Source organism: Phacochoerus africanus, chromosome 5 (assembly GCF_016906955.1).
Source record: "Phacochoerus africanus isolate WHEZ1 chromosome 5, ROS_Pafr_v1, whole genome shotgun sequence".
NCBI classification, from domain to species: Eukaryota; Metazoa; Chordata; class Mammalia; order Artiodactyla; family Suidae; genus Phacochoerus; species Phacochoerus africanus.
Genome location: NC_062548.1, coordinates 115,548,644 through 115,572,319, shown reverse-complemented (window position 1 = coordinate 115,572,319; position 23,676 = coordinate 115,548,644). Strand labels below are relative to the sequence as shown.

The window sequence follows — 23,676 nt, the reverse complement described above, 5'->3', positions numbered from 1 at the left end:
TATTTTTTTCTATCTTGGGCTGTTAGAAAAGTTGTATCCTTTGTATCAAATTAAATAATTTAGCCAGAATCTAATTTTCTTGGAAGGCCATTGCTCATAGCCTCGCTCTCTGTCATCAGAGTACATTTGGTACTTTTACCTGCTGCTGCTGGAAGTCAGCATGTGGCCGGGTATGGCATCCTGGGATTTGCTAGTCGGCTTTGTAGGGGCCATGATCACTCCTAGAGGCTTTGAATTTTCTCCTTTCATTTATTCCATGTTCTCCCCGACCCCTTTTGAGGTTTTGAAAGGTGCTAAAAATGAGATGGGCTGGGTTCATAACCCAAGGTCCTTATTACCTTTTTTGTCCCATGCATTGTTGAAAGTTATCAGTATGTTTATAATTCTTAGAGGACAAGAAGATTAGTTCTGAGCAGAGTTCTAGTCTCTGAACCTTGTATCTTAAGTGGATTTGAAGGACTTGCCTTAAAGTTGAATGGTTTCAAGTCAGATTTGAAATGGAGACAAAAAGATACTAGTATCTTCACTTTTTTTCCCCCCTTGTATCTTATTTGGGCACAGATCTAGAAACTTCCACTATGATCCAGGAGAGTTAGTCTCAGTTCTCTCCAAATCAGTTAATTCAACCAAACTCTTAGGAAGACCGTGACACTTCAAGTAAAGGTTCAGCCTTTTTTTTTTTTTTTTTTTTTGTCTTTTAGGGCTGCACCTGCGGTATATGGAGGTTCCCAGGCTAGGGGTCCAATCGGAGCTACAGCTGCTGGCCTACACCACAGCCACAGCAACACAGGATCCGAGCCGCATCTGTGACCTTCATCATAGCTCACGGCAACATCGGATCCTTAACCCACTGAGTGAGGCCAGGGATCGAACCCGCATCCTCATGGATACTAGTCGGATTCGTTTCCACTACGCCACAACGGAAACTCCAAAGGTTCCGTCTTATTACTTGGTCGTTTACTTGGTTTGACCTTAATGCCCCCTTTTTTCCTTCTTCATGGTATGGTGGGGCTTCTGAGCAAACTGAAGAGGGATATAACTTATCTCCAATATTGGTCTTCTGATTGTCTTCCTACTGCATTTTAAAAATCTAATAACTGAATTTTGTTACGGGTTTATTTAAAACTTCTTTTCAAACCCCAGTGGGGACTATGGGTCAGTTTTAAGAGCCCTTTTGAGTCCTGTATTGGCATTTTATTTCAAGTCGTGGTGACAAAGCAAGCTTGAAATGAATGACTCTAATTATTGTTGTAGGTGTCTTTGGTTAAGGGAGAAGGTCATTTGTATTTTAAAGACATTTTAATTTGACTCTGAGTATGTCCAGCATTGATCACCTTGTTGCTCATGACCCGTTCTGGAAGATAACTTGAAAGAACGTGTTAAAAATCTCTAAAGAGTTCCTACCACTTGTTCCAGGATTTTAGTATATGGTGTAATTCTAACCTGGGTCCACCTAACCTAACCTGAGGCTTTTTTTAGCTGACTTCTTTATGTTCTCTGCAGCCTCTTCAAAGAAACAATGTAAATATCCAGTAATAAGGGGTTAGCTGAGTATATTGTGACCTATCAGTATAATAGAATCCTGTCAGGCATTAAAAAAATAATTAATGGCATGGAAATATATTTATAATACAGGGCATTCCAAAAGTCTTAAGTGCAGTTTGAAGCTTTAGTAACTTTTAAAGTATAAATGCTTCGTATTTTTAAAGAGTATTCTTTGTAAGTTTAATTATGTACATTTCTTGTATACCTATTTCACTTTGTGAATTTTGAGTCATTTAAAATATTTTTGTTTCACGGAGTTCCCGTCGTGGCTCAGTGGTTAATGAATCCGACTAGGAACCATGAGTTGCGGGTTCGGTCCCTGGCCTTGCTCAGTGGGTTAAGGATCCCGCGTTGCCGTGAGCTGTGGTGTAGACTGGTGGCTACAGCTCCGATTCATCCCCTAGCCCGGGAACCTCCATGTGCTGCAGGAGCGGCACAAGAAATGGCAAAAAAAGACAAAAAAAAAATTGTTTCAGGTGATGTTTGTTAGACTAAAACAAAAAAAAATTAAAATATGTTCAAAATTATACAAGTAATACATATTTTATAATCTTAAGCACAAAATTATAAAGCAAAAGAATGAGTACAGGTGATAATTTATTAAAGCAGACTTTTTAAACAATATGTGCAGTTTGATTCCAATTATATAATGCATATGTGCATATATATATATATTTGAATGCATTGGAAGTGAAAAAGGAAGGCTATACATCAAAACTAAGAGTGGTTTTCCCTTGGGGTAGTAGGATAATGAGTTGTTTTAATTCTCTTCTGCCCTTTTCTCTCTTTTTCAAGTTTTCTACAATGAACGTGCCCTACTACTTTTTTATTCAGAAAAAAAATGTTATTCAAATACATTAAAGAATAGAACTAATATTTTGACGTCTCTGAAACCCAAAGATCACAATTAGTGTATATAAAAAGCTAGGGATATTAACTCCATCTGCCAATTGCCATTAAAGTAATTAACTTCGCTCTTAATTCTGAAAATAAAGAACAATTATAAAATAAGAAAGATTCCTCCCTAAGATAGCTATGTTCCCTATTTCATGTTTGATGGATAGTGTCACATTTTTAAAAGTTATTTTCAGATGTTTGTGGACTGCACCAGAGTCACACAACTGTAAAAGGGGGATTAGAGGGCTTTTTGGTTGTTTTTCTTTTGTACTTTATGGTTCTAAGCGATTATGCAAAGATTAAGGAGTAGAAGTTAGAAAAAGTTTCAGTTTTCAAGAAATTCATTTCTCTCATTGAAAAGCATTTTTTAAAAGAAAAATAAAAAATAGGCTTAACATATAAAGGGTACTGTTTCAATGTGTCTCCAATGAATAAAAATATTGAGATATGAAAAAAAGTCAAATAGTATATCCATAAAAGGATAACCAAATTAAAAGAAAAATTTAAGTGAAGAAAACAGTATAAAAGGATGTACATTGCAAAGTACATTTCCTCAGGTTCCCGTTGTGGTGCAGTGGAAATGAATCCGACTAGGACCCATGAGGTTGCAGGTTCGATCCCTGGCCTCACTCAGTGTGTTAAGGAGCCGGCGTTGCTGTGGCTCTGGCGTAGACCGGCAGCTGTAGCTCCGATTGGACCCCTAGCCTGGGAACCTCCATATGCCGCAGGTGCGGCCCTAAAAAGCCGAAGACAAACAAAGTACAGTTCCTCCATCCCCAGAACACACAGACTTCCAGTTCCTCTCCCCCCGGACAGCCAGTTACCAGTGTGTGTGTCCTCCTGCTGTGGAGCACAGGGAACTATTCCTAGTGACTTGCAATGGAACATGATGGAGAATAATGTGAGAAAAGGAATGTGTATAAATATATATGACGGGATAACTTCGCCGTGCAGCAGAAATGGGCAGAACATTGTAAATCACTGTCATCAAAAATCTTTTCAAAAAAAGGCCATGTGTTCTTCATGAAAATAAAAGTATTTGTGAATGTGTATCTTTTTCTGTCACTTGTATGATCTCATACAACAGAAAGTATGCTGTAGCCTTCGTTTTTTTGTCTTTTAACTTCAAAGTGCATGGAAATCGTTCCATAGGAAGCCAGGTGGGTCCATAGGATGCTGATAACAATTTATTTAATGAAGTCCTTGTTGATGGACATCGGCGTTTTTGCTTTCATTTTTCAGTCTTTTGCTGCTGTCGCCGACAATGAGTATCTTGGCACATACCCTGTGGAGAACTGTTGCAACAGCCCCACCTGTCAAAGGATGAAAGATAGCAGTGGGATTCTCATATCCCCCTATGGCACCTGAGAGTTTTGAAGGCTTTTGCCATGCATCTCCTCATTTGCCTCGTGGGTTAGCCTTCAGAAATGGTTAGCTCTCCGCTGCTGGAGGTGGGCAGCCATCAGGTGCGTCTGCCAGGTTGCCGTGGAGACAGGAGCGCTCACGGAAGGGGTGGGGGTGCCCTCTGGTCAAGAGATGAGGCCCATCCGTTCTTCTTTTCCTGTCGGCAGGTCTTCCCAAAATAAAGGCTTCTATTTTATTTTAGCAGTTGGTGTTTTCTTACTAATATTCCCCGAAGGCAGGGAAGGAGTGGGGAGACCTCATTGTGCTCCAGGCATTTTTCGTGTTGAGTTCTTGTTTTTATTGGAACTGCTGGGGCTGAGAATTTCATTTATTCCCTGCTTGCGGCCCTTCCCAGTTCCATGTTGATTAATAAATTATGTCATTGAGACCAGGACTGGCTCTTCCAGGGTATGTGTGGCACCTGGAACGTTTAGTGCCTTTTAAGAGACATGTCAAAGTAGGTTATGGATCCGGACTTTATTTTCTTCAGAGTCTAAAATGAATGTCATCTTCTTCTCCTCAGCTGACTTGCGAACAATGGCTACCTGCTTTCTTTGTGTGTATAATTTTTAGAACAAAGGACTTTCTTAGCCTGTTATATGCGCTTCAGAGTTTAGGCCAGGGATGGGATCGAAAGGGAACGAAAGAAAAGACATCAGAGGAACTCAGGAAACATAACTGTGACAAAGATTACCTACCCTGGAGTTCCCGTCGTGGCACAGTGGTTAACGAATCTGACTAGGAACCGTGAGGTTGCGGGTTCGATCCCTGGCCTTGTTCAGTGGGTTAACAATCCGGCGTTGCCGTGAGCTGTGGTGTAGGTTGCAGATGAGGCTCGGATCCCGAGTTGCTGTGGCTCTGGCATAGGCTGGGGGCTACAGCTCCGATTCGACCCCTAGCCTGGGAACCTCCACATGCCTCAGGTGCGGCCCTAGAAAAGGCAAAAAGACCAAAAAAAAAAAAAAAAAGATTATCTACCTTGGCTGTGTTTTCTTTTCTTTTCAGGGGTGATGTGTCTTTAAGTTATCCAACACGCTATCTTTTTTCCTCAATTTAATTTAATTTTTATTTTATATCAGAGGGTAATTGATTTACATTGTTGTGTTAGTTTCGGGTGTAGAGCCAAGTGATTCCATTAAGCACATACATAAATCCAGATTCTTTTCCTGTATAGGTTATTACATAATATTGAGTGGAGTTCCCTGTGCTATATAGTAGGTCTTTGTAGATAATCCATTTTATATAGAGCAGTGTGATTATGTTAATCCCAAACTCCTAATTTATCCCTTCCCACTCCCTTTGCCCTTTGGGAACCGTAAGTTTGTTTTCAAAGTCTGTGAGTCTGCTTCTGTGTTGTAAATAAATTTGTTTTTTTATCATTTTTGAAAAGATTCCACAGGTAAGTGATATCATGTGATACTTATCCTTCTCTGTCTGACTTCGTGTCGTGTGGTCACCTCTAGGTCCGTCCATGGTCACGCAGATGGCATTATGTCACTCTTTTTCATGGCCGAGGTTCCGTTGTGTATATGTACCACGTCTTCTTTAGCCATTCCTCTGGGGTTTCCATGTCTGAACTATTGTAACTAGTTCTGCAGTGAATATCGGGGTGCACGGATCTTTTTGAATTAGGGTTTTCTCCGGATAGGTGCCCAGGAGTGGGAGTGCTGGATCATGTGGTGGTTCTAAGTTTCCTGAGGCACCTCCATACTGTTTTCCTTAGTGGTTGTGCCAGTTTACCTTCCCACAAGCCATGGAGCGAAGAGGGTTCCCTTTTCTCCACACCCTCTCCAGCATTTATTGTTTGTAGACCTTCTGATGATGGCCATTCTGACGGGTGTGAGGTGATACCTCGTTGTCGTTTGAATTTGCATTTCTCTAATAATTAGCGGTGTTGGGCCCGTTTTCATGTGCTTTTTGGCACATGTTTGTCTTCTTTGCAGAAATATCTCTGTACATTTTCTGCCCATTTTTTTTAATTGGCTTGTTTGTTTTTTCGATATTGAACTGCATGAGCTGTTTTTATATTTCAGAAGTCAATCCCTTTTCGGTCACTTCGTTTGCAAATGTTTTTTTCTTCGCCTTCTGTGGGTTGCCTTTTCATTTTGTTTCCTGTGTCCTTTGTCCAGCACACCATCCTTAATAGAACCCACCAGTCCTTTTTTCCTTGCATCTGAGAGCAGGATCAGGGGAGTGGTTCGTTCAGGGTTTTGAAGAACAGCATCTACGATAATATTCATGGGCTGGTCCTCCCTATTTCTAATTGTTTGACATTTGCTGTGTTGATGTTTCTTACCAGAAAACCAAGAACGAGTTGCTGTAAGAGTCTGGGGGATCTCCTCTGAATGGTTACAGAGAAGGAAGATTCGGCTGTGTTTCGCGCCCCCATATTTATCCCTACCCTGTGTGGCTCTGCTCCCCTGTTCTGCTTATGGCTGCTTTGGACAAGAAGGGCCCTGGAAGGGGAGGGGGATAGAAGTCTGGGGCTGCGGGACTCTGCCTTGACATGTCTTTTTTCCCCGGGACATTCTGGAAATGTTCTTTCCATCAGCTTATAGTTCCCTGCAAAGAAGACTTGTCTCAGCAAGATGTGGCTGCTTTCAGGGTAGTGTGTGTGTGTGTGTATGTGTGTGTGTGAGAGAGAGAGAGAGAGAGAGAGAGAGAGACAGAGACAGAGACAGAGAGAGGCAGAGAGGCAGAGAGAGATGGAGGTGGACAGAAGTGTTCCTGCATCCTCTTGTTGAGCAGAAGAAGAAATCAAGTTTCGAGTATTGTCAGCAGAGCATATTCCAAATATACTTTCTGGGATTTGACAGTTTAAAGCAACTTTTAAAACCTAAAACCTCATGCATTCGTCAGCTTAGACTACCACAACAAAAGACCAGAGACTGGGTGACTTAAACAACAGAATTTTATTTCTCACAGTTCTGGAGGCCGGGAAGTCCAAAGTCAAGTTGCCAGACGGGTCGGTTTCTGGGGAGGGCTCTCTTCCTGGCCTGCAGGCAGCTGCCTTCTCACGGGCAGAGAGAGCAGGCTCTCTGGGGCTCGTCTTAGAGGGGCCCTCATCCTGTTGGAACAACCCATTACCCTCAGGAGTTCTTCTCATCCAGTTCCCTTCCAGCCAGCGTCACATTGAGACGTAGAGGTCCGACGTGTGAATTTGAGGAGGGCACAAACATTCAGTCCTCGCCTGAGTTGGCCTTGTGGGCAGGGGCGGGGAGGGGGGGTGTGCCCTGGTACAGGTTACCATCTCCTTGTGACAAGACCCACGTTGAGCAGAAACTGATTCATGACGTATGAATTAGTGGCTCTGTCGACCTTTCCCCTCTTTGGTGTGCACAGTGCCTGGTGCAGTCCAAGCCTCTAGGCCTCAGAAGACTTCAGCTGAGGACCAGATTGGCTGCCAGATCCCCTCAGACCCACAAAGCCCCAGGAAGGAGTGAGGAGGTTTGGGAGTTTGGGGGTTTTGTTTTTTAATTAGCTGTTTGGGGTTCTAGGGTTCAGAGCGTCAGGATGATGTGCTCGGAGTCATTAAAAGCAGCTACAGGGACCCAACCCAGCTGCAAGGATCTAGCTTCCAGGTTGCGGAGTGCAGCAGGGGTGAGGCTTTTGGATCCTAGCGAGTGTGGCTTTAAAGTGAACAGACAGACTGCCTTCATGCCAGGATCACAGCGTCCCCAGTCTCTCCTTGCTGTTTTTAGAATTTTAACTCAGTCAGGTCCAGTTGTTGGATTAACGGGATGGTGTCATTTCTGTTTGATTTATCAATGCATCACTTGACAATGTACTGCCAAGAAATCAGTGACAGCTCTGTGTTGCCAGTGAACAGTTCTGGCAGCTTAAAGCCTTCTGTGCTACAGGTTGATACATGACCTTTGGGTTTGCAAGCCTTGGGTATGATCCAGAAGAAATAAAAAAAAAATGAAGACAAGATTGAGAAATAGGATTTATGAAGTTTAAGAGAATTAGGAGGAGGAGGAGAAAAATAAAGGTTAACTCTAGATTCCTTTAGTGTCCAGGTACTTGGTGTAAAAAACAACATTATTAAGAGATAGGATCCCTTGCTTTGGAGTAGAATGGTACTTTCTAGCCAATTTGTGAAGCACCTTTCCTTCAGGAATTTTAATTTTCCCATTAATCTTCACAATAAAATCAGAAACGTGTTCTTGCCTAGGACTGTGTTGTAAACCCTTGCGTTGGCCTATTCGCCCATGCATGCACCCAGCAAACAAATATTTATTGGGCACTTGCCATGTACCAGGCAGTGTTCCAAGAACTTGGGGATACAGCTGGGAGCAGAACAGACAAAAATTCTTGTCCTCATGGAGATTATGTTGTAGCTCGTGGAGGCAGACCACCAGATAAACAAGAATTATGCAGAAAAATAAATCGAGGACAAGGAGAGGGTGTGTGGGTGGAATGGGGGTGAGAGATGAAGTTGCCCTTTTGGAGGAGGTGGTCAGGGAAAAGCCTCCCTGAGAAAGTGGCCTTTGAGGAGTTCCCGTCGTGGCGCAGTGGTTAACGAATCCGACTAGGACCCATGAGGTTGCAGGTTCGATCCCTGGCCTTGCTCAGTGGGTTAAAGATCTGGCGTTGCCGTGAGCTGTGGTGTGAGTCGCAGACGTGGCTCGGATCTCGCATTGCTGTGGCTCTGGCATAGGCCGAGGGCTGTAGCTCCGACTCAACCCCTAGCCTGGGAACCCCCATATGCCTTGAGAGCAGCCCAAGCAATGGCAAAAAGACAAAAAAAAAAAAAAAAGAAAAGAAAAAAAAGAAAAGAAAAGAAAAAAGAAAGTGGCCTTTGAGCAGGAAGAAGTACAGGAGTGAGCCATGCCTAGGTCTGGGGGAGAAATGCCCTGGGGAGCAGGACCAGCAAGAGCAGAGCCTGAGACAGGAGGTTACTGAGAGCGATCAAGCACCAGCAAGGATCCCAGGGTGGCTGGAATACAGTGGGGTAGGCGGGCCGGGGGAGAAATGGTGGGGAAGATAAATGATGTGATCTATCATTTTATCAAGATGACTCTGACTGCTGTCGTGGGAATGGATGAGAGGGACAAGGGTAGAAGCCTGGAGACCAGTTAAGAGGCTCTTGCAAGAATCCAGGTGAGAAAATGTCCATCGACAGAGGAGTGGATCCAGAAGATGTGGTACATATACACAATGGAATATTACTCAGCCATTAAAAGGAACGGAATGCCAGCTTTTTTAGCAACATGGATGGACCTAGAAATTATCATGCTAAGTGAAGTCAGCCATACCATGAGACACCAACATCAAATGCTTTCACTGACATGTAGAATCTGAAAAAAAAGGACAGACTGAACCTCTTTGCAGAACAGATGCTGACTCACAGACATTGAAAAACCTATGGTCTCTGGAGGAGACAATTTGGGGGGTTGGGGGATGTGCTTGGGTTGTGGGATGGAAATCCTGTGAAACTGGATTGTGATGATCATTATACAACTACAGATGTGATGCATTCATTTGAGTAATAATAATAAAAAAAAAGAATCCAGGTGAGAGGTGGTGGTAGCTCTGAACAGAGTGACAGCAACAGACTTAGTGATGAGTGGCAGGTCTCTGAAAATACTAAGGCAGTTGAGGATTTGCTGATGGACTGGATGTGGGGTGAGAGTGGAATCAGGGGTAATTCCAGGATTTTCATTTGTTTGTTTGGTTTCTATTGGTTTAACTTGAGGAATGGAATTGCCCTTTCCTGAAATAAAAAACACTGTGGGTAAAGCAGGTTTGCAGGGGAAAATTAGGAGTTAGGCTTTAGATGCCTTAAGCTTGAGATGTCTTAGTGGAAGTGTCAGTTAGACAGTTGGGTATGTGAATCTGGAGCTCAGGGGAGAAGTCCAGCCTGAAGATAGACATTTGCGAGTTGTTGGTAGATAGGTGGCATTTAAAGTCGTGAAACTGGATGAGCTCATGTAACAATCACGTATAAGATAAACAGAGAGAAGAGTGCATCTGAGCCCTGGAGCCCCACCAGGAGCCAGCCCAGGGCAAAGGTAAAGGTCTAGGTCAGGTGTCAGCAAACTTTTTCTGGAAAGGACCACATAGTAAAGAATTTATGCTTTGTCGGCCAACAATTCAACTCTGCCAAGGCCGTGCAAAAGCAGCCATAGACAATGTATAAAATGAGGAACAAGACTGTATCCAATAAAACTTTACACAAACAAGCAGCAGGCTGGATTTGGCCCCATAGACCACAATCTGTACCCTTAGTATCTCCCAGAGCTTATCTCTATGCCAGTTTTCCTTCTGTTTTCTTTCTTAGACGACGGGAAGCCCTAAGTTCAAGATTTTCATTTAAGTTCTGTGCCTTATTATTTTTTAACTCACTTAGGTAAGGAGAATTATATAAAAATTATTGATGATATGATGATAGACAATCCACGGAGTCAGTTACAGAAAAGGAGGCAAAATTTGCAGCCGAAGAGATGTAGACTCTATGGGAGTAATAACTTTGATGGTAAAGATTGTTACGTATTCTGCCCGCGATAGTAATGGGATAACTGTCTTGGAAGGTATTAGGTTTGTTTTTTTTGATTTTGTTTTTTGTGGTTATCTTTACAATCTGGAGGAAGCTGTGTGCATTTTATAGTCTAAGGACAAAACCATAAATGTATGGCATTGAGTTCTCTTTTTGACCATTGATGATAATTGTCTATTCAGTTAGTTAACTATGCGTTTAAGATTCCTTTAGGGTTTTTTTTTTTTTTTAATGGCATGATAGATCATTTCTTTTTTTGTGCTGGATAAGATTCCATTGTCTAGCTATACCACCATTTATTTATCCGTTCATCTACTCGAGAACATCTTGGTCACCACGTTTGAGCAATTATGAGTTAAGCTACTATAAATATCTACATGCACATTTTTGCGTGGACATGTTTTCAGCTCTTTGGGGTGACTAAGGAGCACAGTTGCTGAATTACATGGTGATAGTGTGTTGAGTTTTGTAAGGAACTGCCAAATTCTCTCCCAAATTGGCAGTACTATTTTGTATTCCCACCAGCCTTCCTGTTGCTCCACATTCCTCACCAGCATTTGACATTGTCAGTATTCCAGACTTGGGGCATTCGAATACGTGTGTAGTGGTATCTCTTTCCCTGATGACCTGTGATGTGGAACAACTCGTCATATACTTGTTTTCCATCTGCATATCTTCTGTCTGCTAAGGTCTTGGGCCCATTTTTTTTTAATTATTATTATTGTTTGGGTTGTCTGTGTAATTATCTGTTCATGGGTCATGGTTGGTTGGTTGGTTTGTTGATTGGTTCACTAGCTGAGGGGGAAGAATTCGGCGTGTACTTCCAAAGAATTGTCACTGATGTGTAAAAATTCCTTATAACCATCTAAAGAAACTAGAACTGTGGCGAGTCAGCATCAGGAAGGATTTGGAGTGTTTGTATTGTGCTTCAGGGTTCCCAGCTGTGAAAGAGAGGACCAGGTTGGGGTTGAGGGATCTGCTAAGGAGTTATTGCAAAGACTGCAAATTCATGTGTACACCAACTGTTGTTTGTAGACTAAATAAATAATGTCTAACATCTGCATGCCATTCCTTTCAAAATGAATATGGACTCGCTGTGATTAACACGTTGGCATTTTATTTCCAACTGAAACTGACTGCACTGAAAGTATCTTTTTATCATTATTTATTTTCTAAGTGCACATAGTTTTAAAGTATAACTGCTGCCACTTGATTAGTGTGAGAGAGGTTTGGACGTGTTAAAATGTGCCTTATGCCTGAAACGCTTGAGAAACATACATCTTATCCAACCACCCAGTTTACGGACCAGGACAGTGAAATCCAGCGGAGTTACCTGACTGCCTTGGGGTTGTGGGGATTGTCAGTTATAAAGTAGGGACCAGATCCTAGTTCTTTTGGATCCAAACATGAGTTTTTTGGTTTTTCTTCAAGTATGTCATGTATGGTTCCCGTTAATCTGAAACATCCCTTTGAATCGGGAAAATTCACAAAAATACACTCCTGTCCCTCAATGTGCGTGAAGGTCACATACTCATGAGGCGTGAAGTAAGCCCGCGGGAGCAACACACTGTGACAAATGATGAAGCCTGGGTTCACTTCAGAAAAGATGGAACCTTCCTTCAGCCCCGTGGCCACCTTCTCATGAAGCCAGTCTCCGGTTCAGGCGGCATCTAAACAAGCCTGACAGGTGTTTGCTCCGTTACAGCGCTTACGCAGATTCTGCAGACACACGGTCACAGCAGCCACACAGCTTTTCATGCTACTTTTGGATGGAAGATGCTACACAAAAATAAGGTACATTGATTTGTTGGTGAGCGCTGTGGGTAGTTGCCAACATCTGTTAACCACATGTTGGTGGAGTACAAAGTGCATCTCCTGTTTATGTTTGTGCTTTTTTTTTTCCCCCCCCCCAAAGGTTTTTTCTTTTTTTAAAGGATTTATTTCTGTGGGGAAATCTTAATATCAGAGAGCCACCTGGTAGTTATCTGCTCACAAAGAGACACACGTAACTCTTTCCTCTGTGCTTTTATTCACACAAAACTTAACTCCTGATCTACTGAGCAGTAGAGTTTGCATTTAGGTACAGGAGATGAAATGCACGCTTGCCCACAGCCACTCCTTTGCTATTGGCAGCCTTCCTTTGTAAGTGAAATAAATCTCAGAGTTTCTGTGACCCTTAACCAAAGATCCAGGGCTCTGACTTAAGAAGATGATAAGCACTGCCTTCTATTCAAGCCTGTCTCTCTCTCTCTCTGGAGTTTAACAATTCATGACACAGTTGCTGTGTACTGCCTTACATGTAGGAGATATTTAATATTAAGTGAATCATTGGATGGCTACACACACTGCTTTGTGAGATGGCTTTAATTAAGTCACTTATGTTCTTTAGACTTTATCTTGATAATTTTCTCTCTTGGTTCATAATGAGATGGAAAAGATTTATGCCTCAACTGTCCTGAATTTTCTGTATTCGTCTGTCAGTTTTATTGAGGCTGAAAAGAATAAATAAGGCTGTTTAAATCATAGGCAACTGTGATGCATTTATGCTGGTTAAAAAGAGCATAAAGGCAAGTATCGAAAATGCTTTTCTGCTGAAAAAACCCACCCAGTTTAGAGTCATATTAATGTATCAAAACCTCATTTCTTATCAGAACACAAGTACATTAGAACCAAACTCCAGAGGTAAATTCAGCAGCTTGCAGACAGATATCCACCTGAACCCCAGGTGGGTGTTTGTGTTTGGGTTTGTTTCTAGGTAGAATGATCTCATGTTCTGCCTTTACCGCAGAATTGTGCAACACCGATGCACACCTGTGTTTTGATCTTTAAAATCTGTCGTGGTTACATGTCAGGCAATTTTAAATAGCTTCATGGATGATCCAGAATGCGCACCTGCCAGACACATCACTGGGCGGCACAGTTTTGGAACTGGCTTGGACTCCTGTAATATTAAACTCTAGTTGTATTGAAAATATTTTAGGTCTCGAGTTCCAGTCTTCTGTCTGAGACACTGGTCTGAATGCGTATTGGTCAGAAGTAATCCCCGGGGCAGGGGTCAGCTCACAAGGGCCTTCCCGGTACCCCCATCGTGACTCAGCAGAAACGAATCTGACTGGGATCCATGAGGGTGCAGGTTTGATCCCTGGCCTCGCTCAGTGGCTTAAGGATCCAACATTGCCATGAGCTGTGGTGTAGGTCGCAGACAAGGATCTGGTGTTGCTGTGGTTGTGGTGTAGGCCGGCAGCTGTAGCTCCAATTCACCCCCTAGCCTGGGAACCTCCATATACCGTGGGCGCGGCCCTAAAAAGACACACGTACACACACACACACACACACACACACATACACACACAGAAGGGCAGGAGAAACCACCTAGAAAGTAAAGCACATTACCTGGATGACCACCTTTCTTTTATTTTCAGTGTTTATCTTAAACACTTGAAGCATTTTTTTGGCCCTTTTAAATACATCTTTTTCATCCGAGTTATTTTTAAACGGGACCGTTTAAAGTACTTCCTAAAAGAATTGGTCTTATGTGGAATATCACTGATTTCTTTCTCAGAGCTGGTGAATACCCACAGGCAGGGTTTAATGTGGGAAATGGTAAAGAAGAGTGAGAGAGAGCGAGCTGCAGACCAGGCTTCCTTCTTTTAAAAGAGAGTGACTCACGAATGCAAATTAATGCGTTTCTGTCATGTCTGCACATCCCTGGTTAAGTCCTGCCTTAGCCTACCACCGTATTTTCAGGGCAAAATGTTGATGCGGTAAGTTTTTTGTAATTAATAATTTTATTTTAACTTTTTTTATTTATGGGCAATTTCAAAAATACTCAACAGATCGGTAGTATGGTGAACCTCAGGTACCCCCTTCTTTGATCTCTGGTCTGTCTTGTACCCCCACTCACTTCCCAGTCTAGGCCCCCCTCTCCCCCATTGAATTGTTTTCTAAACAAATCCAAAAATGTGTGCTAAGAATGGTCATCGTTATGGGGAAATTGTAGAGGACATTACTGCCCAAAGGGAGGTGAGAAGTATAGTCTACAGGAGAAAACAGAGACGAGAGAGGAGGCAGGTCAAATTGGACAGCAGTGAGGGAGGAAGCATTGTAGCCCAGCCCGTGATTCTGTACTCTTTATTGTAACATTGTGGAGCATAAGGAACTCAACATTTTTAATAATGAAGAAATAGGTTTTGATGGTTCCTGTTACTGTGGCTCGTGAACCTTGGTTGCTAACTTTTTTTTCTGTCAGATGCACTGACCTCTCTCTCCTGAGCACCTCTTCAAGTCAGCCCAGGTCTTACCCAGGAAGTAGGGAGTGGGAAGATATTAGGCTCTTAGAGACCCGTGGGGAGTGGCCGCTACGCTGCACTGGACATCTTAAGGATGGGAGCCATGTCTTTTTCGTGTAGCACTGATGTAGCTTCTACGGTGCCTGGCATATATTTGTTGAATGAATGAATTCTTCCATCTGTAAAGCTCTCACTTGAGTAGGTACAGAGGAATTGCAGAGGCTTTTTCACCTACAGTTCTATTCTCTAGTGCGTTGAAGACAGAGAGTCACAGGAACATTTCATAGGATTCTTTATACTTTGAGTCTCTTAGTGCAACTTTTTATCCATCCTATCAATTTATCTTTCTACTTAAAATCTAAAAGAATTCTTGATAATGGCCTCTGACTTTTACCAACAGAATTGAAACACACACACGCAATATAGTTTTTACTGTTCTGTATCAGGACCATTGGGGTTACTTTTTAAGGATGCTTCTTTACTGCTTTTGTAATTTGAAAGGACATACTTCCCCTTACCTTACTCCCAGCCCAGCCACTATGAGTGTATGAATTTCTTTGGGATTGAACCTGAGAGGTGCTGGGCATCCAAAATGAAATGCATATCCACAGTTGATTGTTCATGTTGTTAGGTCCATACATATCAGCAAACTTTATAATGAAGCATGGCAGGTTCTGAACTAATGTCTCTTAATTAACTGCGCTCTAATAGCACCTGTCTCTTACAGATTATTACTGGTTTTGTTTTTAAGAAAATCTTGAGTGGGATACCCCCTGTGCTCTCTGTGGTGAGTTTGGATTTGAACAGCTATCTGTTAAATACAGTGTTGCATATGACTGTTAGAGCCACTCGCTTACGCAGTCTCTGTTATGTACAACTTACTGTGACGTGGATCGAGCTGGTTGACGTGAAGAACCTCAGAAAAGTTGAGACTTGCATAAGATGATAAATTGCACACATAGGCTAGTTCCAAAGTATCTTATTAGCACGTTTGATGTCTTCATCTCTGGACTAGGTAAATCCTGAGACATTTGCCACTGTGGGATCTGCAGCACAGTGCCTGCCTCCTGTATTTGCTCCTGATGCCTCTCATGCTCTCCTTTCTGGGCATATATCACCTTCTTTATTCTACCTGTATATTCACCTACATGACAACAGCATAATGTCCCAGACATCTAATAGCATCTGCACCTTAAAAAACAACAACAATAACAACAACTGTTGGTGACGTCCTTAAACTGTCTTGTATTCATTGTGCTGAACAAGCTTGAAACTGATTTTTTATGTGGATGGTGGGGGGGGGGGCGGCTACAGTTCAAGGGTTTGACAACAAGTCTGTTACAGTCTTAAGCTATACTGAGAAATAGTTAAGATCCGAATCCAGCATTGGGCCTGACATCCCTGAAAATAATTCTTGGATATTGAAGGGTAGAATTTGGCCTGTGTCTTATCAACAACTGCCTGTATCTTATAAACAGACTTAATCAGATGCTAACAACTATTTATCAGAACTGCACATACCACAGACTGAAATGGAAAGTGGAAAGAAGCCATCATGGAGCTAAGCTTCCCCAACAACAGGCCCTTTTAGAGCCGCTGCTAGGTATTGGTGGGGAGGTCTCTGCCGTACCTTGCTCCCGAAGGGCAAGGGAGCAAATCCAATTTTTTTTTAACCCCTTAGTCTCTAGGCTTCGGTTGATTACAGTGCACACATATTTAATATTTGGGGTTTTGTCTGCTTAGTCATAAGTTAGTACTGAATACAGATAGACTAGACTTTTAGACAAGTTTTTTTTTTTTTTCTTTTTGGTCTTTTTGCCTTTTCTAGGGCTGCTTCTGCGGCATATGGAGGTTCCCAGGCTAGGGGTCTTATCAGAGCCATAGCCACCTGCCTACACTAGAGCCACAGCAACACGGGACCCGAGCCGTGTCTGCAACCTACACCACAGCTCACGGCAATGCCGGATCCTTAACCCACTGAGCAAGGCCAGGGATCGAACCCACAACCTCAGGGTTCTTAGTCGGATTCGTTAACCACTGTGCCACAACGGGAACTCCCTAGACAAGTTTTGTTCGTTGATTTTATGAGCCCCTTCATTAAAAAGGGATATGTCCTATTTGCCTATCAATATTCCAAGCATTGTAAATTTATAATTGAGTATAAATTATACTTTTTACTCCCAAGAGGGCTTGCAATGTAGTTGGGAAGATAAAACACATACCAGAAGCAAGTCATGAAACGGCGGCATCCATAACATGTTGTGTGATACATTTAGAACAAGGGTACTGACTGGGCGCCCCAGGCAATGAGAGTGAAAGGGACCAGAGCCGCCTGGGCTAGAGTCCTCCAATCCCAGAAAACACTGGTTGGACAAGACAGGAGATTAAAAGTAGGCAAAATGGAAGGAAATGTTTACATCTTTCCTTTGAAAAAGGATAATTTGTTAAATTAAATACCACTTATGATAGTGTCAAAAATAGGAAGTACTGAGGGATAAATTTGACACAAGAGGTTCAAAACCTATGTGCTGAAAACAGTACAAGAGAAATTAAAGAAGACCTAAATAAGTGAAAAATCCTCCATTGTCCTTGTATTATAAGGTTCACCCTTAAGATGTCAGCTCTTTACCCAAATTGATCTCTAGACGCAAGGCATTCCCAACCAAAAATCTCAGCAGACTTTTTTATAAGAACCGACAAGCTGGTCCTAAAACGTATATGGAACTGCCAAGGACCAAGAATAGCCAGAACAATTTTTAAAAGACCATGGTTACAGGAAGGACTTACACTACCTGATCTAAGGACTATCACTTTACAGTAATCAAGGCAGTGTGGTATTGATAGGAGATTAAAAACAGATCAGTGCAACAGAATATTGAGTCCAGACTTAGATCCACATGTATATGGACAATTGATTTTCGGCAGAGGTGCTGAGGTAATTAAACAGAGGAGGGATAACCATTTCAACAAATGGTGCAGGAACAGTTGCACAGCCACAGCAAGAAGACGGACTTCAGTCCTTTCCCACATCATATACAAAATTACTGCAAAGTGGATTACATACTCAATTGTAAGAGCTGAAACTTTAGAGCATCTAGGAAAAAAAATCATAGTGACTTTGGGTTTGGAAGAGATTTTTTTAAACATGGTACACAAAAGAACATGAAATATAAGAGAAAAAAATCAAGAAATTGGATTTCATCAAAATAAAAATGTTTGCTCTTCGAAAGCACTGTTACAAAAACAAAACGGCTAGCCAAATGGACTGGAGAGAAAAAAATTTCAAAATGTGTATCTGACAAAGAGCTTTTATCCAGAGTATACAGAGAACACATACAATTTAAGAATAAGAAGGTAAACAGCTCAATAAAATGTAGGCAAAAAAAGAGTTGAATGCATATGGAGTCATTAGGAAATGCAAATTAAAACCACAATGCCATAGCAGTACACACCTACTGTAATGGCTAAAATTAAAAACACTGACCAAACCAAGTGTTGGCAAGGGCATGGAGGAGCTAGAACTTTCAATGAAATATAAAATAGCACATTTACTTTGAAAACAGTTTGACAGTTTCTTACAAAGTTAAACATACACCTGACAAATGACCCTCTCATTCCACTCCCAGGTCCTTAGCAAAAGAAAGAAAAGCATACATCCACACAAATATTTGCACGTGAATTTTCATAGTAGCTTTATTTGTAATAGCCAAAAGGTGGAAACAACCCAAATGTCCATCAACAAGTAATTAGATAAATACATTGTGGTATAGCTATACAGTGGAATATTACTCAGCAATAAAAATGAATATACTGTTGAAACATCCAACAATGGATAAATCTAAAAACAGTCATGTTGAGACAGGGAATTCCCTGTCGTGGCTCAGCAGAAATGAATCTGGCTAGTATCCATGAGGACGCAGGTTCAATCTCTGGCCTCGATTAGTGGCTTAAGGGTCTGGTGTTGCGATGAGCTATGGTGGAGGTCACAGATGCAGCTCAGATCCTGCATCGCTGTAGGTGTCGGGTAGGCCAGCAGCTGCAGCTCCAGTTCGAGCCCTAGCCTGGGAACCTCCATATGCTGTGGGTGTGGTGTTAAAAAGACAAAAAAAAAAAAAAAAAAACTAGACAAAGAAGAGCACATACTGTATGATTCCATTCATATAGAATTCTAGAACATACAAACTAATCTACAGTGACAGAAAGCAGATCAGTGGTTGCCTGGGGGCGGGAGTTGCAGGAGAGAGAGGTTACAAAGTGTTAGGAGGAAACTTCAGGGGATGGTGAGTATGTTTGTTGTCTTGATTTGGGAGAGTTTCTCTGGCCGTGGTGTATCCATGTCTCAAGTCACTTACATTGTATGCTTTGAAAATGTGCCGTTTAGTACATGTCAGTTATTCCTCGAAGCTGTAGGAAAAAAAACACTGCTTGCTTCATATGATCATTTTCATTTAACTGATGACATCAGTCAAAGAGCTATTTCCAGCAGGAACTCGGTGGCCCTCTGACACTGGCAGGAGATGGTACATGAGCCAGGGAGGAAAGCTGAAGCAGTCACAATTTGTGGGTCCTTGTTACTAGATTGGGTTTCTAGCTCCTGTTTTGAGCTTGTATTTTCATTCATTTCAGAGCAACTGCTCTTGAGCAATAGTTCTGTTTATGATACCTATGGAGAATGAATGAGGCACATTTTATTTTGTCTTTTTTGCTAAGGCTGCACCTGCAGCATATGGAGGTTCCCAGGCTAAGGGTTAAATCAGAGCTGTAGGAGCTGGCCCACGCCACAGCCACAGCAACGCCAGATCCAAGCTGCACAGCTCATGGCAACACCAGATCCTTAACCCACTGAGCAAGGCCAGGGATCAAACCCACAACCTCATGGATTCTAGTCAGATTTGTTTCCAAGGAGCCATGACCAGAAGTCCTGAATTAGACACATTTAAAATGACATTTTGATGAGATTTTAATTCGTTGGTGGCAAAGACTAATAAATCTGCCCTCTTGAGCCCCTCTTCCTCAGGTGTTAGGCAAGAGGCTAGATTTGTGCGCTGTGCTCAGTGGACACACGTCCATCCGAAGGCCTGGTCTCTGGCTGTCTTTGCCGCTTAATAAATGCTTGACATCGGCAAGTCATGGCCCTCGGTCCCAGTCTCGTGTGTAAAGTGAGAGTAATAATACCTGTTCCGCCTGCCTCCCAGAATGGATGTGAGCGTGTGGGACCACACTTTAAAAACTGTCCCACGGCATGAAGATGCAAGGGGTTCTTGCTGCTTCGGTTGTATCTTGGCTGGGATCTCACTGTCTGCTTATTCCTTGCTCAAGAAAACCCGAGGTGTGTCATGTTTGCCACGTACAAGAAGGAAAAGAAGGCGGTATCACACTTCAGTGTAGAAACAGCCTGTGTCACTGAAACTTATGACCCTGTGGCCAGGGGCACTCCACCCTACTCCTTCCAAAGCAGCTCTCTCTCTCTCTTCCCTTTTTTCTCTTCCCTCCTCTGCTTCCTCATTTTGCTTCATTCACTTCAACAGATATTCGCCAAGCACCTGCCAGGTGTCAGGTCCTGTAGGCAGTAGAAATACAACAAAGAAGGAAACAGATGAGTCACTGCCTTTGCAAAGCTGCCCTTCCGGTGGCCAGGGGGCCGGGGCGCGGGGGTGCAGTTTGATAAGTTATGAGGGGGACGAGAAGGGGTGCTCTAGAGCCCCTGGGAGGACCCCCAACCCAGATTTGAGGAGGCAGGGGAAGGAGACATCTGAATTGAGACTCGAGATTAAGTAAAGTTCAGCCACGCAGAGGATGGAAGAGAGAGATCTGCTCAAAAGGAACAGCATGTGCAAGGGTGTAGAGGAAAGCTTAGTAGGACCAGAGATTAGGGTGGTCCTACTAAGGGTTAGGGTGGAAGGCAGGCAGGCAGGAGACGGAATGAGGATGTTTTCTGAGGACCGCTTGTGTCGGGGCTCCCGGTAAGAGCAGGGGGATGCATGTGAAGCTATACACAGGGTCAGCCCGCCAGCTCCCTGACTTTGCAGGAGGCTTCTGCTCCCAGCTCCCAGAATTCCTTGCGACGTCCTCAAGACAAGAAGGTTGCTGACCTCTGTCTAGGCCAGATTTTCTCGGATAGCTCTGAGCTTACGGTGACCAAACCGACTTTCTTTACATTGTTCTTCTGCCAAGAACACAGAAACCCCTCCAAAAAAACAGTGACTCTCACGCCGGTGAGTAAAACCATACTTTTCACTGTTTCCCTCACAACGTGTGGTACCCTTGCAACAGAGACCCTTTAAATGGGAATCTACACCAGAGCGAAACCTGTGCTCCAGCGGGAAGACCAGAAAGATTTGAGTGCAGGGGAAGCTCTCCGAGGTCAAATGCACTGAGTTTGTTTGTTTGTTTGTTTTTTTTAAACAGTAGGAGAATTAATTTCTATTTCCCCTTTCCCCATATGTCATGGGCATTTTAAAAAACACCTTGGGGAAGGTATGCTCACTTTTGCAAGTTGCAAGAATACTGTTAAGAAGGCAGAGTTCCTGTTGTGGCGCAGCAGAAACAAATCCGACGAGGAACCATGAGGTTGCGGGTTTGATCCCTGGCCTCGCTCAGTGGGTTAAGGATCTGGTGTTGCCATGAGCTGTGGTGTAGGTCGCAGACGCGGGTCGGATCCTGCGTTGCTGTGAGCTGTGGTGTAGGCTGGCAGCTACAGCTGACCCCTGGCCTGGGAACCTCCATATGCCGCTGGTCCAGCCCTAAAAGGACAAAAGACAAAGAGAGGAAAAAAAAAAGAATGCATCTGCAGTTTTTGCTTATTTGTACTTGTGTTGATCTTCCCTTTTTCTTTCTCTTTTATAGCTTTAGGTTTCTCACTATACTTTTCGGGTTCCTCAATCTCTTACAGACAGTAATATGATGTAACCTTTATAGAATTTTTGTCAGGTATCAGGGTAGTTTATAGTTTATTTGTTTTTTTGTTTGTTTGTTTTTGTTGTTGTTGTTGTTTTTTGTCTTTTTGCCTTTTCCAGGGCCGCTTCCATGGCATATGGAGGTTCCCAAGCTAGGGGTCGAATCGGAGCCGTAGCCACTGGCCTACGCCAGAGCCACAGCAACGCAGGATCCGAGCCGCGTCTGCAACCTTTACCACAGCTCACGGCAACACCAGGTCCTTAACCCACTGAGCAAGGGCAGGGATCCAACCCACAACCTCATGGTTCCCAGTCGGATTCGTTAACCACTGCGCCACAACGGGAACTCCTGGTTTATTTGTTTTTATATCCAGATTTCTGTCTGGGAAAAAAATTCTTATGACACGAGAATTCCAAGGGCAGAGGGCATGGACCCTATGGAGCAAACTCCTGGATTCACACTTAAGGAACTGAGTGAACACAATTTCCATCCTTCTAGGTGGGGGGTGTTGGAGAAGGCTGGAGTCTCTCGGTGCACTAGTGAATCATTAAACAAAATGTTGCCTGTTCACATTGTGTTTGTGTGTGTGTGTTGTGTGAACAACCTATGTGTGTAAAAGTGGCTGCCATTGGACATGAGTTCTCAGGAAGTGTATGAGACACAGGCCATTAGTCAACTTAGCAGCAGAAATGAGTGTTCCAGGTTGCATATAACAGTTGAAAATTCAAGTCTGCCTGATACAGAAGGTACTTTGGGCAAGTCTAACAAGATATTCGTTTGAGGAAACAAAGACAGAATCCCGTCGCAAAGGCACTGGGGCTGTGACCCGTGCCAAGTTGGAAGGTGGTCCACTGTGAGCTGCCATGCTTTAGAAGTAGCGGCAGCTTCTACCATGGTGAGCATGGTGTCCATAGGAGTGCATAATTAATCCAAAGGTAAAGACTTTTCCAGAGATTTTTAAAATTTAATTTAATTTTTTTGCTTTTTAGGGCCACACCCACAGCATATGGAAGTTCCCAGTCTAGGGGTTGAATTGGAGCTACAGCTGTTGGCCTACACCACAGCTCACGGCAACACCAGATCCTTAACCCCCTGAGCGAGGCCAGGGATCAAACCCATATCCACATGGATACTAGTTGAATTCGTTTCCATTGAGCCACGGAATTCCTGAATTTTTTTTTTTTTTTTTTTTTAAGTTAAGCATGGCGTTTGGACCCAGGGACACCATGCCTGTGGATGGTCCCAGGCTAGGGGCTGAATCAGAGCTATAGCCTCCAGACTATGCCACAGCTCACAGCAACACCGGATTTTTAACCCACTGAGGGAGGCCAGGGATGGAACCTGCATCCTCACGGATCCTAGGTGGATTTGTTAACCCCTGAGCCATGAAGGGAACTCCCTATTCATCCATTTTTAAAAGTTCATTAGGCTGAAGGGACGTTACATTAAATAGAAATCTGTCTTTGCAGCTAGGAGTGAATAAAAGCAGAGTTAAACTGTTGAAAAGTAGAAAGGCAGAAAAGATAAGACAAACAGAAATCAAACACTAAGATAGTAGACTTAAACCCAGACTTATTGGTGATTATATTATTCATAATAGCCAAGAACTGAAAACCATTCAGCTATTTAACAGAGAGAGCATGGACACAAAAAATATGGCATATTCAGACAATGGAACACTACCTGGCAATGAAAAGGAATGCACGTCTTAGAGATGTCATCTCATGGATGCTTCTCAAAAACATGCTGAGTAAAGGAAGTTAGACACAAAAGCATACATACTGTTTTGTGTCATTTAAATAAAATTCAAAAACAAACGAAGTCAATTTATAGTAATAGAAAGTGAAACAAACTTGACTCTGGGCAGGAGTATTGAGTAGAAAATAATACTTGGGCAACTTTAGGAGTCAGGGAATGTTCTCCATCGGGGTTTTGCAAATTTTTTCTGGAAGAGGATGGAGAGTAAATGTTTTAGGCTTTGAGGATCATGCAGTCTCTGTTGTAGCACGCAGTTAGCTGTAGACAAACAAATGGATGTGCCTGTGTTCTAAATTGTTTTATGTATGCCAAGTCATTTATTTAGTCATGAAAGGTCAGAGCTTATCACCATCAATATATAAAATCTGTTAATCATTCATTGTTGGG

General features: G+C 42.8%; 1 protein-coding gene across 2 annotated transcripts in view; it reads left to right on the top strand.

Moving 5' to 3' along the window:
* BABAM2 (BRISC and BRCA1 A complex member 2) overlaps nt 1-23,676 on the top strand; it is a 430,327-nt gene that overhangs the window by 263,007 nt on the left and 143,644 nt on the right. The gene's annotated exons all lie outside the window — the stretch shown is intronic.